Below are 6,194 nucleotides of genomic sequence, written 5' to 3' on the forward strand. Positions count from 1 at the left end.
ACGTATCAGGCCAACGAGTGACCATCATTCCTAAAACACTGAAAAACACAGCAGAAGGAACTTAAAATCCAAAAAAGCAAAAAGATGCTACAGCGCATGCACAAAAACAATTCTCCCGGCATACAAAACACATAATAGCATATCCACACTCTCTTCTGGACTACAGCTCCCAGCATCCCTGAAACAAGGTCCTTTCAGAGAGGAAGATGATCTAAATGCACTGCTTCCAAGCTGCAAGCTTTCTTCTCCTTGGATTTCTTTGAGAGCATCCCAATCCCTGCATATTTCCAATTTCCTATTCCTGGACTGCAACTCCCAGCAATCCTCCAGAGAGATATATTAGATAGGGACAGATAGGTAGGTAGATAGATCGATCAGGAGTACTACTGGGAGTTTCAGTCCAAAAATAGGTAGAGAAGGAAAAATAGGGAGAAAGAGGAAGGGAAAGAAAAAAGGGGGGGAGGAAGGGAAGAGGAAGAGAAGGAAGGAAAGAAGGAGAGAAGGAAAGAAAAAAGGGAAGGAAGGAGAGAGAGAGAAGGAGAAAAAGAGGAAGGGAAGGTTGGTCACAGCAACACGTGGCAAGTACAGCTAGTTAAAAAACAAATTATTAAAACAATAATTATGATCACACCATCCAAATCATAATCCAAGGGCTCTTCCACTTTGATGCATGGTTAATTACTGCACTTCTCCAATAACTTGTCAAAAGCTTGGTCCCAAAGCCATGTCTTAAGGTTTTTTTTCCTGAAGGTCAGGAGAAAACAGGGTGATTTGATTTCATTGGGGAGGGAATTCCATGGCTGTGGAGCCACCACTGAGAAGGCCCTGTCTCTCATTCCCACCAATCGCTCCTGTGAAGGAGGCGGGACCGAGAGCAGGACCTCTCTGTAGGATCTTAATTGAAAGTCTTGGTAAACCTAAAGACTTTCAATCTGACTGTATAAATCCCCAACTCCCTATAAATCCCTCATCCCCAACACAAACCTAATGGCATTTAACCTTATACTCCAAAAGACTGTTAATCTATATATCCTTAGTAATGATATAAAGTTATTTCAACATCTTTGCCTTCATACAGAGGCACTTCTTCATCGTTGCAGACTATTTAAGAGGAAGCTCCATTTAATGTTCAGTACAAAAAATACATCTGCATCAGTGGAAAACAGTGGCCTCCACTTCAGTAGGATAGTGAATCTCCTCTGGGTTTTTGGTATCTACACTGCAGAATTAATGCAGTTTGACATCACCCTAACTGCCATGACTCAATACTATGGAATCATGGGAGTTGTAGTTTGGGGAGGCACCAGCACTCTTTGCCAGAGAAAGCTAAAGACCCTCACTACCTCTGAGGATGCTTGCCATAGATGCAGGCAAAACGTCAGGAGAGAATGCCTCTAGACCATGGCCATACTGCCCCAAAAAACCTACAGCAACCCAAAGCTAAAGACCTCATAAAACAACAGCTCCCATGGTTCTGATATTTATGAGATTTCTAGAGTTATCCAAGGTGATGAATATATTTGGTGGCTGCCGTTCAGTGCCTTGGGAACTCCTTTAAGTCACAAGCTTAAAGAAATAAACAGAGAGAATCATCCAAACAATAAACCATTCAAACGACATTTTGCTGCCAGAGGCAAAGCAACAAATGGTGCCTTCTCATCCAACCAAAGCTTATGCTATCCCAAAGCCATCAAAACTATTCTGCCACTGGAAGCAGAAAATCCCACATGTATTTTTCCCCAAGCCTGGCAGTAGAAGAAATTCCAGGACAAAACAATATGCTTCCCCTTTCTGAAACACAAACTCTACTCGCTCCAGTGGCTACTTTGCCTAACAGTAGCACCATCTCTAATCAGAGGGAAATGTGGTTTTGTATTGTTGAAGGCTTTCACAGCCGGAATCACTGGGGTGTTCTTATGCCGCTCCTCATAGGGGATTGGTTTCCAAACCTTTGATAATTTTGATCACGCTTCTCCGGACACATTCTAGCTTTCCCAGAATTCCCTCAGCCAGCAGCATGGGAGGATTTGGGGCAATAGGGGTTTCTGGTTTCCATTAGATAAAACATCCAAAGTGTGGAAATCTATTGACACAAAATGGGTTCAGCACCTTGGAGAGTTTCTTTAACATTCAAACTAAAGCCCGGGCCCCTTCTACGCAGCCATTATATGAGTCTACACTGCCATATAATGCAGTTCAAAGCAGATAATCTGGATTTTATATGGCAGTGTAGAAGGGGCCCCAATATAGATTCACATCTCTAAAGCACTGATAGGTGTTGGTCTCAATTGGGGTCCCTTTGGCTCAGTGTTAGTGTCCCAAAAATTTGGCAACAGTAAAAGGTTTCTGAACACCACTCACTTACAGAATATGCTTCAGCTGTACAAATAGTGAAATCAGCCTGTTTAGCAAGTCTAACAAATGCTCGTGTATTTTCACCATCTCACCATCTATCTGTCTGTCTGTCTATCTATCTATCTATCTATCTATCTATCTATCTATCTAAATCTATAAAATTAAAATGTAATGTTCATTTGTGGGTTTAACATAATGGAAAAAAACACTGGGCAAATAGGTATATTTGGACACAATACATCTATCAGGCCAACGAGTGACCATCACTCATAAAAACACTGAAAAACACAGCAGAAGAGATTAAAAAAGCCAAAAAACAAAAAATACATTACAACGCATGCGCAAAACCACATATGTATACACAAATACACATATATACACATATATACAAATACATATATACAGACTGGGCCAGAGCAATGCTTGGCAGGTGACGGCTACTCTATATAAATAAAAATGTAATGTTTGTTTGTGGGATTAACAGAATGCAAAAACCACTGGACGAATTGACACCAAATTTGGACACAAGACACCTAACAACCCAATGTATGTCCTTCACTCAAAAAAAAAAATGATTTTGTCATTTGGGAGTTTTAGTTGCTGGGATTTATAGTTCATCTACAATCAAAGAGCATTCTGAACTCCATCAACGATGGAATTGAACCAAACTTGGCACACAGAATTCCCATGACCAATAGAAAATACTGGAAGGGTTTGGTGGGCATTGACCTTGAGTTTGGGAGTTGCAGTTCACCTACATCCAGAGAGCACTGTGGAATCACACAATGATGGATATGGACCAAAATTGGCACAAGAACTCAATACGCCCAAATATGAACACAGATGGAGTTTGGGGGAAATAGACCTTGGCATTTGGGAGTTGTAGTCACTGGGATTCACAGTTCACCTACAATCAAAGAGCATTCTGAAACCTACAAATGACAGAATCAGGACAAACTTCCCACACAGAACCCCCATGACCAACAGAAAATACTTAAGGCCATCCAATCCAACTCCCTTCATCGGGGCAAGAAAGCGTAATCAAAGTCCTCCTGACAAAGCCATCCAGCCATAGATATATAGATAGACATATAGATAATAGGATTCACACAGAGAGATATAGTATCATAGATTTGAAAGGGACTCTTAAAGAAGGACAATGATATGTTGCATGTTCCAGGGTGGGCAAACCAGACACTCTCCACATCAACACTGACAAAGAAACAGCAAGAAATACTGTTTCCCCACAAGCAGAAAGACATTACATATATTAGAAACCAACACTTTCTCATTACTTTATTTTCCAGATCAACAGACTGGGCCACAGCAACGCGTGGCAGAGGACAGCTAGTATATATATAGAATATTTGAGTGTGCGTGTGTGTGTCTATATATATATATATATAGAGAGAGAGAGAGAGAGAGAGAGAGAGAGAGAGACATGCACACTCAAACACACATATACAAAAATATTTATACACACAACACATATACACAGACTGGGCCACAGCAACGCATGGCAAGGGACAGCTACTCTATAATATACCTATGTACCTGGGATCATGTAAAAATTCCAGCGGAAAGTGGTCATGACTGGAAAAAGACATGGAAACTACTAACAAACTTTATGCTAAAAGTTAAACATTTCCGGACTTTGGCATCACGTCTCCATTTATACATTATCAGCTATTGAGAGGAGCACAGAATGATTAGGGTTACTGATTTCTCGGCTCCTTTCGCTGGGGCTCAGGTTTTGTTGGCAGCTCCCTGACCCCCTGCTGTGTAGCATCCTTTTCTATTCCACATGATGCTTGTTTCCTGCCTCTGTTCCCCCTTATGTTTCCCACAATGGGAAGCCCCTAAAGCAGGACATACGTAGCCTTACTTTCATGTGACCTCTTCTAAAGCGAAGCCTTGAACCCACCCAGGGACCTTTTCCATGGCTTCACAATAGCTTTCTGCTAATCACTCCCATTGGAAGAGCTTATCATAACATCCTGTGGCAGTGAATTCCATGGGTTAATTATGCACAGTGTAAAAAGAAGGCGTTTTTATCTTTCTTTATCCTGATTCACCTGCTTCCGAGCATTAACAGCAGTGAATGACCCCGAGCGTTTAGGGAGAGAATGAACACATGGTTTGATCAAGCAAAAATACACAAATAAATGATGCTTCTCGCCTACAGCCAACTGTAACACCTTTTGAAGTTCCGCCTGTTGTATAGTAAATCGTTGTCTTGGATTTTAAATTTTCCAGAAATCATCACAACTTGAAACATGCACATAATTAGTGCTGGATTTCTAACTGGCACAAAAATACCTCAGCCTTTTGGAGGAACGCTTTTTAAAACGTAATCCAAGTGCGTGAGATTTTATAGTGTTATGTGTTATATAAATAATTGCAGCATGGACAAGGAACTTTGAAGAGTAAAATAGGACAGTCCCGGCTCCAATGAGCTTACAATTTAATATTTGACACATGGGGAAACAAAGAGACAAGTGGGAGAGATGGGAAAGAAGGGAAATCGGGAGAGACAATGCAATTGTTTCAATTCTGCATGCTTAGAATTTGTCACAGATGCAGGGACAAACAAGCAATGAGAAACACATTGCGTGCAACTGGGACTAGTTATCTTTTTGATGCTGCTCCTTAAATGTACCATGTCCCTAAGCAAGGGCTAAGAAAAAGGGGAAAAGTCTAAGCCTTACTTATGTACATGCATCCAATGCACTCTTGCTTTAGTATAAGAAAGCAATCAAGGCTCGACTGCACGGTTTCTACTGATCATAAAATGGACTTTATTAATCAGGAATACTTTTGTTGTATTTAGCCCATCTTCCAAAGAGCTAAAAGGACTATATGCAGCTCTTTTCCCCCTCACTTTCTCACCACAACGTACCTGTGAAGGTTAGGAGAATGAGAGGCTGAAAGTCACTCATTGAGGCCCCTTCCGCACAGCTGTATAAAATCCCATATTATCTGCTTTGAACTGGGGGTCCTTCCACACAGCCATATATCCCAGAATATCAAGGCAAAAACTCAACTTTATTTATTTATTTAAAACATTTATATTCCGCCCTTCTCACCCCGCAGAGATCACAGGGTGGAGCACAACATATATACAAAAAACATTCAATGCCAGGACATAAAACCATAAATATATACAAACATTAAAATCACTTATATAAAGCTATAAAGCTCTATATGGTTCTGGCCCAGCTTACTTGTCCGAACGCATCTGCTTCTACGTCCCACCTCATAATCTAAGCTCATCCAGGGAGGCCCTGCTCTCGCTCCCGTCAACATTGCAAATGCCTTTGGTCAGGATGAGAGACAGGGCCTTCTCAGCTGTGGCCCCCTGCCTGTGGAATGCGCTCCCAAATGAAATATGATCGACTCCATCCCTCCTGACCTTCAGGAAGAAATTAAAATTGTGGTTTTGGGACCAGGCTTTTGGTCAGCAGACATAATTAGTACTTTAGTTTGACATTGATTGGAATGGCAACATGGCTGATGATACTGTTTTACTGTTTTTAATTAATGTTGTATGCACTGTTTTAATGATTGCTTTGTATTTAATTGGGGTTATATTATATTATTGTAATTGTTATGTAGCGGCACTGTACCATTACTAAATGAGTCCCCCTTCGGGGGTAGAGAAGAGACGGGGTAGAAATACAATAAATAAATAAATAAATAAATAAATAAATAAATAATATCCACTTTAAAATCAGTTGCTTAAAAACCATCTCAGGACACCAATCTATTATCTGAGTGTGGACTCAGATAACCCAGTTCAAAGCAGATATTGTGGGATTTTTGGCTTTGATATTCTGGGA

The sequence above is a fragment of the Anolis sagrei genome, chromosome 6, assembly GCF_037176765.1.
Source record: "Anolis sagrei isolate rAnoSag1 chromosome 6, rAnoSag1.mat, whole genome shotgun sequence".
NCBI lineage: Eukaryota > Metazoa > Chordata > Lepidosauria > Squamata > Dactyloidae > Anolis > Anolis sagrei.